Raw genomic sequence first — 13,194 nt, 5'->3', positions numbered from 1 at the left:
GTTATAGCAGGGTTTCTTCTAGAAAGTTCCTACTTCCCTTTCATTGGCTGGTGCAGGAATGAAAAGCAGTACCTGAAAACAGAACACGAAGTCTTGTTAGTTGTGGTGTCCTGAATTTATGGGCTTTCGGGAGGCTGAGAGGCCACCATCGAATCTAAAGAGGTACGACGGTGTCTTGTCATATTTCGACCCTCAGGAGGTCTAGGTAGCAGGCCTCTTTTGCTACTGATCTGAATACTAGCGTCTATGCTGCCTATATCTGAAATCTACTGAGGAAAAAGCGATGCTGGTTCCCAAGGTAGAGGATACAGGTTCTGTCCAGCAGCCATTAGGTGGTGCTGCCTAACCAACATTCCCCACTCCGTTTCAACACCCTGATGAGTCCTTTTGCCTTTGCTGTGGGTTTCATATTCTGTGATAATCTTGAAAAAAGGTGGAAGTGGCTGAAATTTATCTATCACCCCCTTGAAGCTTCTCCGATTCTCTCTCTTTTTTTTCCTCAAGAGTAGCCAGTAACTGCAGTACAGAAGCCCGGGATGGGAAATGGCCGCTCAGACAGAAACAGCCATTGATATCTGAACAGCACTTTCCGCTTTACGAAGAGTCTTCACACTTTACGTCAGAGTTCCTGGAATGTAGGAGGTAAATGCTCAAAAGGTCGTTGAATGAATACATGAAGTATTGTGTGGAGACAGAAATGAATGTAGACATCGCATCAAAGTTAGCTTGTGGAAAGAGGTGGATGTTTCTGTGAGGACTGAGAAATAGGACACATAATCTCACGCTGGCGTGTTATCGAAGTTACCTTGTTAGCAGAAAATTGAAACAAAAATAGCAACAGCAACAACAATTTATATTAAAAACAGACTCTCAACTCTCCTTGTTTCCAAGCGGGTTCTTGATGAAAGATTAAAGATGTTGTTCCCCATTGCAGACTGCTACATAGAACATACTACTTTTCTATCGTCCTGAATGGTCGTGGGGGCAAGCAGGGCAAACAGTTATTAAAAGCAGTTCGTCTAGTTGTTCTCACTACTTTGCGGAGGATTTTTATTTATCCCTCGAAATCCATACATTCTAATTTAAATAAGCAATGGAATTTTCCAAGATATTTCACGCTAGTTTCTCTAACTCTTCCGTATGGTATGTTCTTGGGAAGGAGATAGAAACTTTGATATTCTAGCTCTCCATTTTGATGTTCACAGGGGAGGCATTTTGGCCCAATGTTGGTGGTAAACTCCAGGAATTGTATCAGGCGGCTTCTTCTTTTGGAGACCCTGGGAGATGAGGTGTGCTCACAGATTCTTGTACTGCCTTCTCCGGGGCTGGCTGACTCTTTACACGGACCCCCTGCTGTGTTCAGGGGTCTTCAGGTTCCACCCTAAGAACTCTTAGGATGCTGGGATTTGTGGTTCCTGCCCAGAATGAACTTAGGTCTATGGTAACAAAACGTCTACATATTGTTAAAATATAAGAAGTACATAATTATATAAATATTGAGTTCTATAAATAAGAGTTAAAAAATCCTCCTTGTTAGTTCTTCTGATTTGATTCTCTCTCAGAAGTAGTCCTTGTTATGCGTGGTTCGTGTCTCCTCCAATTCTTTCCTATATTGTTTCATTTCCTGTGGTTCTAGAAATCTCTTTGTCTCATTTCCTTTGCGTTTATAAGACGCACACACACACACCCCCCTCCAATTTTCTTTTCATTCTAAACCCCAAATGGCTACATAGTATCCCATTGGATCTATGTGTCACAATTGATTTCACCATTTTTCTACTGATGCTTGTTTTCTTGTACTATGCATCCCCCCCCTTTTTTTTGCTGTTATAACTGCTGCTACAATGAACTACACTACAAATGCAGATATCTTTGCTGTCTCAGGACTGCTTTAAACTGGGCGTGCCATGTGTAGGGAAAATAGCAGAGTATCAGTATTACATTGTAGATCACTCTCTGTGGTTTTGTGCAGGGATGGGAGGAAGACTCCTATTTCCAGACTTTGGAGGAGTCCCTGCTTTAGGCTCCAACTGAATATGTATTTTAATACCTCCTGTCCATGGTGCGTGGTGGTGCTGGGGCTGGTCTGTCCCTCTGCCGCTGTTTTACATTCCTCATTCCCAGAGTTTTCTCTGAGTGTGTTTATAGTCATTGTCTCGAGAAAATTATACCTATTCCATCAGGGCCCCCGTACCTCTTTTCTTCATATTTATCTTTTTAAAAAATAGTAGTTAATTTCTTTTTTAAACATTTATTTATTTATTTGAGAGCAGAAAGAGAGAGAGAGAGAGTGCAAGTGTGAGTGGGGCAAGAGGCAGAGGGAAAGAGAATACCCAAGCAGACCCCGGATGGGCAGGAAGCCACGGGCCAAATCTCATGACCCCTGAGATCTTGACCTGAGCCCAAAACAAGAGCTCGACCGCCTGAGCCACCCAGGTGCTCCGGTAGTTAATTTCTTTATAGAAACCATGCCATTCTCCCCCTTTTCTTTCCATGACTTCCCTTTCTTTTTAAAAACGTCCTCCCTGGGGCGCCTGGGTGGCTCAGTGGGTTAAGCCTCTGCCTTCGGCTCAGGTCATGATCTCAGGGTCCTGGGGTCGAGCCCCGCATCGGGCTCTCTGCTCAGCGGGGAGACTGCTTCCTCCTCTCTCTCTCTCCCTGCCTGCCTCTCTGCCTACTTGTGATCTCTCTGTCTGTCAAATAAATAAATAAAATCTTAAAAAAAAAAAAAAAAAGTCCTCCCTCCCACTCATGTCTTTCCTCCATTTTGAAAGCACAACTCTATCTGTCAAATTTCTTTTGGAACACTTTCAGTGGAGCTACATGTTTTCCAGGGACTTTCTGAGTTTACAAGAAAAATAAGCAGGTGGCCAATATGCAAGCTCTCTGTTATCTCCTTCCTGGTGAGTCAGGACGGGTGAAGTACAGGGTGGGGATGGGGGGCGGTGGGTACCATCTCTCAGCAGCAGCTGTCGTGCAAGCACAGTCCTAGCAGCCTGCCGAGACAAAGATGACTGTGTGGGGCGGCAGAGAGCTTTTGGGGATCCTGGGAATCACCACCTGGATGGTGTGGTTTCAAGGCGGCTCGCCTTTTTAGGGTGGATCTTTCTTAGAGTTTACCAGGAGAGTAGTTTGACCAAGACTGTGAAGTTGAGAAACATGGCTGTAGTCATCATACTTGGTTCAAAGAAGCCAGAGGGATGGTGGGTGTATAAAGAGAAGATGAGTCCTGAGATGGAGATATGGGAAAGCAAGGTTGTATTATAGAATTTTAACTGGGATATTTCCTAATCTGGATATATCAAACCTTGTCATCATAGGATTTTATTCTATTTATGGGGAAAGGTTATAAAGTGATTAGCTATCTAACAATGTGTCCTCCCCCATGTCACTAGTATATATATGTGACACAGACAACATAAGTTAGGTGAAACAAATCAGCTTTTTCTTTCATGAGTAAACCGATCGGATCATGTATGGTCGACGTGGCAGTAACCATAATTTCCAATGAACAAGATTTGGTTCAGTTGTCTAATCATGAAAGACATCCATAAGGACTGAGTATTGGAAATGAATTTGCAGCTGGGTCGTTTTCACTGTGACAGCCTCAAACCATCATCCTGAAAGTCTCTGATCTTCTACATAGAAACAGTCACAGATTCTCTGGACCAAGATAGAGAGTGAAGCATGTTGCCATGTTTTGTTTCCCAGAATCTAAAATAAAAGAGATTAAGCCAAAGCAAAAATCAGTGCCCTTGGTCCAGTCTGTGATTTGCCTTTATTGTTCTGCAGCAAGAAGCCTCGCAAGTGGAAAATTGTATCTCCTATCATTTCTCAACTTGTGCTGTCTCACCTGGGAGTGATTTGAGCCCCTGTCCCTCAACATTTCCTTTATGACTCCAAGATTAAAGGGCCATTTGCCATGTTATTTTTATTGTATCTTTAGGAGAGGCACAAAGATAGTAACTCTTAAGTAGAGAAGGGAATTGTATACCATCTGAACTGGAAATACCAAGGTCAGCATATTGGCAAGGTGACTACCAAGGACATACACAGTATTTCTGTATCTTTCAAAATGAAGGTGTTCCCAACAATAAAAGAGAAATTACCTCGGTACAACCTCAAAATACCATTTTTGTGTGCAATATAATTACATTCTTCTTCTTTGACCAAAATAGAATACTTAGTTGATTGCTCAATCAAAAAAGTCAGCTAAGGAAAGGAATCATTAAAGAAGAGCTTGCACAAATCTTATGGGCCTTATTTAAACTTGAAACCATAATTATAGCCTAATTCACTAGCCTTGGGAAGTAGGTCAAGACCTCATCCTTAAGTGGGGACCTGCTGATTCATGTTGTTCGTTGGCTCTCATGCACAAGCCACACTCAGAGCATCATTCACAATGGTCACTCTCTTACATGAAGGGAGAATTTACAGAAACTTACAAGGTAACCCGAGAAGAATACTTATCTAGATTTTTATAATTTTCTCCCTCAGTTCTTTATGGTTGTTTTGCTCGCACTGAATATGAAAGCATTTTTAAAGCAGCCGACTTTTATTGTCTTTTTTCAACACATTTAAAATGGTTTTTATGGAAATAGATCTTTTGATCTCTGTGTTCATATTAATTCCTTTTAATAATGCTTAAATTGCATAATTACAGTAACAAGTACAACTAGCATCCCGGGATTTAGGAGGAAGGACCTCCTTCTCTTGCTAAGCGTCGAACTCAGGTGCTTGGGCAGAATTGTTGGGGGCGGGTGGTAATGACTGGTCTACTGGTTGGGTGGATTTGGCAGTCCATGGGCTCCAACCAGTGTATTTTATAGAGGGCAATGAGAACCTCGGTTAATATTTCCCAGTTGGATAGAGGCTGTTTGAGAGATGGCTTTTGAATCATTATACCCAGACATATGGGGCCTTGTGTCACTGAGCAGCTCTTCTGTATTTTATTGTATCAGCATAAAGAATGGTAGCCCTTAGATAATGCCTCCTGTCTTTACACATTTGCAGCATATTGTCCTTTAAAATAGGGACTTGTCTTGGGAGTCAGTGAGTCTTTATTCAGGTAACAAGACTGTATACATTAATGAATTCTGTGTATTAGAATACTTCTGAGTGGAGAGTTTCTCAAATTCCTTCTAGTTTATTCTTTCTTTTTTTCCTCCCTAAAAGACATATGCATTATAAATAATGGAGAATATCCATATTCAACAATAAAAAAAAACCCCTCCACCATTTCGTGTTAGGAATCAATATTGCTTGTTCCTGGTTGAATTGAGAGGTGCAGACAAAGACTTTCGTTGCCCCGGGGCGGACTGGAAAACGTTGGTGCCTTCAAGCCTGCAGTCAGAGAATACCCAGTCACTACGCATTTTTGTTGCTCATAATGTTTCACAGCCCTGGGCGACGGCCTGTTCTACCTCATGAGAGGGCCAACCCTGACTGGGAGCCCTCTGACCCTTCCCCAGGGGCCCCTAGTGCTGGTTCACCCCGTGACATCAGCCTTCAGAATATACAAAATAGACATCTTCATGAAAGAAGGGAGGGCTGAGACGTTGCTCTGTGTTCATTTGGCTAAACTCCTAACACTGGATGATTAAATTTGATTTTCAGTCCTTCGGAACTCTATGTGCGACTGGCTTCCTTTCATCTATCCTCAGCATCACAACCTCTACTACAAAAGCTTATTTCAAGGGAAAAATCTCTTAGAATTCAAATCACTCCTGCTTCATGCTAGTCCGTTTGTTTGGGATATCAGCTTGCAAAATGTCCTTTGAATGATCGCTTTTAGTGAAATCAAAGTGACTTAAGGAGCAGAAACTTTGATGAGTGAATATGTGTTTTATACTACTTCAGGGACTCCTTTTGCAACTTGGAACAAATAGGAAAAGTGAATCATTAGGGTTGGAGCGGGGCTAAAGCCTGTGTTCTAGATCGTTTGTGGAACTCTAAATTAATACCAGGAAGGTGGTCCGAGGAAGGGGCTGTTCTATAAGAGTTCAGCAGCAAGCTGGAGCCCAGTCTGGGAGTCACAGATATTTTCAAATCGGAATAACGTATATTCTTTTTTGGTCAGATGCCTCTGGGCTACAATCATGAAAGTGGCTGTTTGTCCTTACAAGGTTTCATCATTGCTAACCTTTGGGGCAACCCTTAAGGGGTGGTGACTTTGGGGACATTTGCAGGGGTTACTCTGAGAGGGGCCAAAGACCCCTGCCCTCCACGCTGGGCCGGCACTGAGGCGGTGGGACCTCCTTCTTCCATCTGCGAGCCCCGTGAGCCAATCTGGTCCAACAGATGTGCCCCTTCCTCGTTAGAAAAGGAACCAGCCACACAAAACTCTAGAATGATGCTGCTGTACCATCTTCCCATTTGAGTGAACAGATGTCTACAGTGACTGACAGTAGCAAAAGTCACCAGATGTCCACTGGTCACCTCCAAAACAATGAGCACTCACAATGGACAAGGCACATCATGTCTATATTTTCTCCAATTCTTCCACTATCTTCGGTGACTTCATCATTTTCCTTCTATGGAGGGAAGAGAAGTTTAGAAAGATAAAGGTTCCAGGTAAGCAGTGAAACTGGGACTCAAATGCAGTTCTATGTGGCTTCAAAAATGGTGGCTTCCACTAGAAGATGTTTTGTGGCTCTCTCAGAATGTCATTGTAAAGATGGGTATCGTATTATTAATTCTAAGTTAGAGAAAGGCGAGAACACCATATTCCACCTAACCCCTTGAAGGATTGGAAAGAAGAGCAAAATGAAAAGGTGAGTACATTTAAATTATTATTTTCTTAGGTTAACTTCCATGCTGCTGATATGATAGCATATCTCTATCATCATAAGAGATTTATTCAGCATAAGGGGGGAAAAAAGAGAAATTAGTGGCATGATGTCACAGGTGGGAAAGGGAATGGAGAACATTCTAGAATCATGTGAAGTATGAAGCCGAGTAAGGAAAACTGTTCTTGCCTGCGAAGCACCTGCCATTATGGATGTCAGGCTCTGAGCGCTGATGCGAAGCAAGCTAGGTGAGGCCACCATACCCAGAGGGATTTCCTTAGGTCTCCTTGCAACAGGCTCCAAGGCTGGCAAGGGACTGGCACACCTCTCCCATGGGCTTGCTTTTGGAAGCTTCTCACAGTTCACTTCCATTGGATATTCTTTCCTGCTTTGTCAAAGACTAGTTGACCATAGAATTGAGGGTCTATTTCTGGGTTCCCTATTCTGTTCCACTGATCTGTGTGTCTGTTTTTGTGCCAATGCCATAGTGTCTTGATGATTTCAGCTTTGTAAAAGAGCTTGAAGTCTGGAATTGTCATGCCTCCAGGTTTGGTTTTCTTTTTCAATATTCCTCTGGCTCTCTTCATAGTCAGTTGCAGATAGGCTGAAATCTCCAGAAATGAGAGCAATTGTCTTCGCAAGGGTTTGCCAGGGTATGGCCTAACATGCAGAATGCTTTCATATATAATTGTGTAACATTGTGATGAACGTTTTTAAACAAACAAACAAAAAATACCCCAAGGGTAGAATGGCCAAGCTCAGAAGCCATCCAGATAGATGTTCTTACCTCTCTCTGCACCAACATTTCCTTTGTGTTTTTAAGAAGTAGCTGGAATAATTTTTCTACCCATGCATGTTTCCATCCTGGGACTCGTTAAGTTCCTCTCTTGTGCCTTAAAGAGCAGTGTGTGCGACACGTAGACTTGAACTTGTCTGGACAGCTGTGAAAATGGAAAAGAAACACCATGCTTGGAACATTTTCATTTTGTTGTGTATATTCCTTATTGTGCAGCTGGTCTGAATTGTCCCTAAAAGGAGGTTGTGCAGCTGTTTCTCTGAGGCGGAACCTGAGGGCAAGTATCTCAGCCCATCGGCCCTGGCACAGTCTTTCTAATCTTGGCAAGCCATTTTGTCCTTCACTCCGCTGTGTATAATCACAAAAGATTGCTGTTTATCTGAATCTTCTTTAGGATATACTACAATATAGGAGCTCATTCTTAGAAGTTGCAGGAACCCGGCATTCTATTGTAAAAGATTTTCTACATCTCCCCCCACCCTGCTTTTCACTGTTTCCATGGCAACAGTTTGCTCTGATGGCACCTCCTGGATTGTTACTATCGGCACCGTTATTTCTTCTGATTACTATTGTTGCTTATTGTCATCAACATCATTTTGACTGCCAGTTAGTCACACTCTGGTCCTTAACACCTGGCCTCTGGGAAGCGTCTTCTCAAAACGGTTGAAAAGTGAAAAAAAAAAAAATTAGAGTGTAAATCCTAAGAGATCACCGGTAGGGCAATTATCCTACATCAGATTTATTTGTTCTTTTCCTTTTTTTTCTTTTCCCACAAAATCATTGTAATCCTTCTAGAATATATGTGGACAAGTTTGTCACACTATCAAGACACATGTGATTGGTTACCGCCGTTTGTTTTCAGAGAAGGGAAGTGTGTGTGTGTGTGTGTGTGTGTGTGTGTGTGTGTGTGTGTGGTTGTGTTTGTAGGCACATGTGTGTCAGTGAGGGGGATTACACGTTCAAAGTTTCCTAATTTTTTTTTTCCATAAAACGTTAGAAACTAGTTTAGAGACTGGGTTTTAATAGAAAGTTGCCTACTGATTTTATCATGCCTGTAGCCTACCTTGTGACCTGCCTTGAGGCTGAAGAGGGAGAGTAGGTCGGTTTCCTTCGGGATGACGTGTTGGTTAGCGTGACCTGCAGGTCAGTTGGGGTGGAGGCCCCATACCTTTGAGACCTGCTTCAGCTTGGCTTGAAATGCTACCTCCCGGGTCTTGAGAGTCCGGAACTCTCACTTTAATTTCTGTAAGCCCCCACAGCTGTCTTTTTGGGGTCTTTCTATCTCTGGGCCCTGATGTTGACACTGGCTGGTCTTGCTGGGTTTAGCCAAAACTTCAAGATAGAATTCAGTGACTAGAAGAAACTCATGTCTAGATAGCTCTCCTTCTTGGCAATCCCGCCCACCCCACCACCGCCCCTTCCTCACTCCTTTCTTCACTACCTTCCCCTCTCTTTTACTCAAGCCTTCCTGACTGAGGGGGGGTTGGCGGGTGTGGTGGGTCACTGAGAGGAGTCACGTTCCAGGGAATGGCTTTCCCCCCACAGCTACCAGCTCTTATAACCCTTTCTTCCTCTCTTCCTGTTACCTCTTCCCCCCGGGTTTAATAATTTCTTCTTGCCTCATTCAGGACAGCAATCCCTGAAAGGAATTCTGTTTTCTCCACTCAGTTTCACTTTACCCTTAGATTTATTTGTAGCACCTGCAAATCAATTCCACAAGCACTCTCCCACGTGGGGGAGAAAGACAAAACCCAACACTAATGAACGTATTTCTTCAGTAGCACCCGAGCTTTGCTGTAACACACTGCCCAAAACCTTGCCTCTCTGCTCGCTAGCCATGGGGAATGCAATCACAAATGGCTCCAGGAATCTGGGAGGTGATAGTCATAGGTCAAGGGGACCTGCTGGGGGAGACAGTACGGAGTGGGGAGAGCATCCTCTGTGTCCAGAGACACAGTTCATACGGAGGGAGCACGAGCTACTTAGCTCTGGCCCATGGCTGCTTGTGAGGGTAGGGGTCCAGGGATGTTTACTGTCAAGCTATGAAAGAGAAGCTTATAAAATGTCTCTCCAGGTCAATTCTGGCACCTTTTTTTTTTTTTTTGAACTTGCAAGGCACTATATTATTGGTCAACATACCATGTGGGAGGGATAGACCCAGTCTGCAGATTTCTGGTTGCCTCTTCCTTCCTGGACATTGGGCAGGAAGCTCTCTCTGTGCCAGCTCCCCTTCACCTCTGTGATGCCGTCCTTACCCTGGCCAAGCCAGATGGAGGGAGCCTCTCAGTGAGGAGAAATGTCAAAGGGCCTTGGGGCTTGAGGACTAGTCAGTTCTTGGCTTCTAACTCAGCAGCGTCAGGGTTTGAGGGTCAATCAGAAACGAGCATTCCCAGCCTGGATTTCCTGCCGCACTTTCTCCAGCTCGAGGATCCACTTCTTTGCCTTCTTGGTTTCCAGTTTCTGGGGAGGATGGCACCCTTCCTTCTAGGTTCTGGCCAAGTGTGAGGGGAAGGAATTAGGATGCTCTGGGAGGTCCTTTCCCATTTCCCTCTCTCTGTCTTTGTGACCAGATAGCGAGACCCTTGGTGTGTTTCTTTACATCTCAGCTTCTGGAGGACTAGGATGGGCATCTCCCAAGCAGGAAATTCATCACAAAGTGTCCATTCCTATCACAAACTCCAAAATTTCCACCTCTGGCTTCCAGGCAGTTCTTTGGCATTTCTAGTGCCTGCCCCTCGCACACTGCGGCCTGGGGTGGGGTGGGGAACAGAGTCGCGGGTGTGCCCAGCCCCGCAGCGTGGAGAATACCTCGGTGGATTCGGTCTTTTGCGATCTGACCAGAGTCTGGGGTTTGGCTGGTAAGCCTTCTGACCAGAGCTTCGTTAATAAACAGAAGAGTCCTTTAAACACTGGAGTCTTTTCTGGATGGGACAGGAAAGCTCATTGTCAGTGTGCCTCGTGCAGCCAAAGATTCTTTCCCTGGTCTGTGTGAAGACAAGTCCCCTGGAGAAACAGTTCCTCAGCTTAAATAAATTTTCAATCAGCAGTTCACAAAAATTTACTGAAGACTTACTGTCTGCTGGGCATTAGGAAGACACACATCTGAAACTTAAAACATTGACAGTGCCTTGGAGGAACTCAAGGTCTGGGCGGGGAACAAACGAATAAGCCAGCAATTTGGAGCAGCCTGAGGAGGGTGCGGCGTGGATAGCCCTGAGAAGCGAGCTTTCCGTGGAGGAAACTTCCAACAATCTGCCTGGTTGAAGGGTGGGAGAGGGGAAGCTCCGGTTGCGGTCAGAAAAGCCTGCACTTGGCCTTGGAGATGGGAAGGACCACATATGTTCAGGAAACATGGCTTACCATTAGGAAAAGCATGCAGAATATGTGTCTGGAGACCCCAGAGCGCCGGCTCTCACTGGAGAGTCTCCTGGAGTAGAGTGAGAGGGAGAGCTGGCTCAGGTCACCTGGTTCCCCCTCCTTCCAGGACATGCACTCAGTGGGAAATGCAGGATCTAGTTGTTTTTAGTATTAAATGTACAGTTCTTTCTTTTTCTATTTTAGTGCTAATGCGATCACTTAATTTGTGAAAATTAAATGAAAGAACAAAATGACTCCAGTGGAGTCTTTTTCGAAAACCTCCAGAACACCTGCAATTTGCATGCCAGATGCCCTTGAAGGACTCCATTTTGAGCTGACCTCTATTTTAGTTCTTAAATAATGTCTAAGAGAAACACCTTGCTGGAGGAATCATCAACCCTATGGGGGTTAATAGCATGAACTCAAATGTGACAGACACCTGGATTTGAATCTAGGCTCTCTCCCTTAGTAACGCTTGATGTTGGGCAAGTTGCTCAAATTCATCTTTCTCTCTCTTGCTCCCTCTGGGTTTTCTCATGTTCCAGAGCCTATCTCTCCTCCCCATTCACCTAATGAACTCCAACATAACCTCTGGCTCCCATTTCAAATGCCACTTCCACAAGGAAGCCCTCCATGACTATGCCCAATCTCCTTGTAAGGGACGGCACCACACACTCTCTTTTTGTGGTCACATTTCTGTTTGTACTTATGTACAACTAATGTACAAACATAGGTCTCTGATTCACCACCATGACTCTTTGTTTGGCATATCTGCCACGTAGAAGGTATGTGATCAACATTTTTGAGTGAATAGGCAAATAAATACCTCCTTGCATAAGACTGGTTGAGGACTACGTTATGTAATGCATCTAAAGCCATTCGGCGCAGTTCCTGTTCTATAGTAAACACTGAGTACGTGTGAGTTGTAATAATTATCTTTATTCCTATACATGTGCCATTCTCTACTCCTATAGTATACTGAGGAATGACTAATTTGTGTGTCTTCCGCTAAGTTCCAATAGTTCCGTTAGCTAAGTTTTAATAGCGCAAATGCTTTCATTAAGTCCAATATTATGTCCCTGGCTTCTACTGAGTGTTGATTTAAGAAATGGAGACCTTCAGAGTCATCGGTGGAACAAGCAATGAGTGTTTTCTGTTGTGTGGCTGTCAGGAGCAGGAGCTTTGAGTCCAGATTAGGGGTGTTTCTTTCCAGCTGTAACCGAGGGCGACTTATCTCTCTGTAGCTTTGATTTGCTTACCTGGAAAGCAGGGATAATAATCTATCTTGCAGTGTTGTTATGATTAAATGATTAACACATATAAAGAGCTTAGGATAATGCTTGGTACATAATAGACATTCAATATATGTGAGCTATTATTTCATAAAGACTCATAGGACAAATTATTCCTGGATTTTAGTACAAAAACTAAAATAGTGGCTCTTGAAGAGCTGGTGTTTTTCCTCTTACATGATGGCAGATTCAGTAGAGGACAGTAGGTTTCTTCTTTTGACTTGCTATCAGAAATTTTAGAGCTAAATTTCGTGTTTAAGTGTAGCAAAACCTCATCTTGGACTCAAAATATATAAGCATCATTCTGTCTACAGCCTTTGTTATTTCTTATATTTATCCTGTGTAACTGGCTATCTATTGAACTCTACCTCAAATCTTTTTAGGAAGCAAGTGGCCATACATATGATATTTTCATAAATTCCATAATAAGTTGGAGAAAAGTACATTTGAGGTGGGTATTCACATCAGGTAAATTTTCTGTGACCCAAAGTTTTCTCTATAACTCTCTATAAACTTCTATGCTTCTTTTTGAATAACTAAAATTAAGTTTAGTATTAATGGGGAATGATTCAGTACAGAAATTTGAATGTAATATGTTCCAAATGCTTGTAACCAGGAATTGTAAAATTATTGCTGGAAGTATTTGAAAAGTTCAGCCTCTTTTCCACTATTCATATCATAGAATCATAGAATTTAGGATAGGATATAATTTGTTTACTTTTCATGTTTCACTTGGCTTGAACAATAAAAAAGAGGCCTGACCAAGTTAATTTTCTGTTAATCTAGTTTTAATTTATTCATAAAAATAGACAAAGCTGTTGTATTTTCATAGAAGCATGGTGTTGGAGTATCCCGCAGTTGGGTATTTTATCTGACTTCTTATCAAGGATGACCTCTGAAGCTCTTGAAAGAGGAGATTTTTGAATTCATTTTTCTTTGAAAAAGAACTTTTAAAGACTTT

The sequence above is a fragment of the Martes martes genome (genome assembly GCF_963455335.1).
Source record: "Martes martes genome assembly, chromosome: 13".
Lineage (NCBI taxonomy): Eukaryota > Metazoa > Chordata > Mammalia > Carnivora > Mustelidae > Martes > Martes martes.
This window is presented reverse-complemented; position numbering follows the sequence as displayed.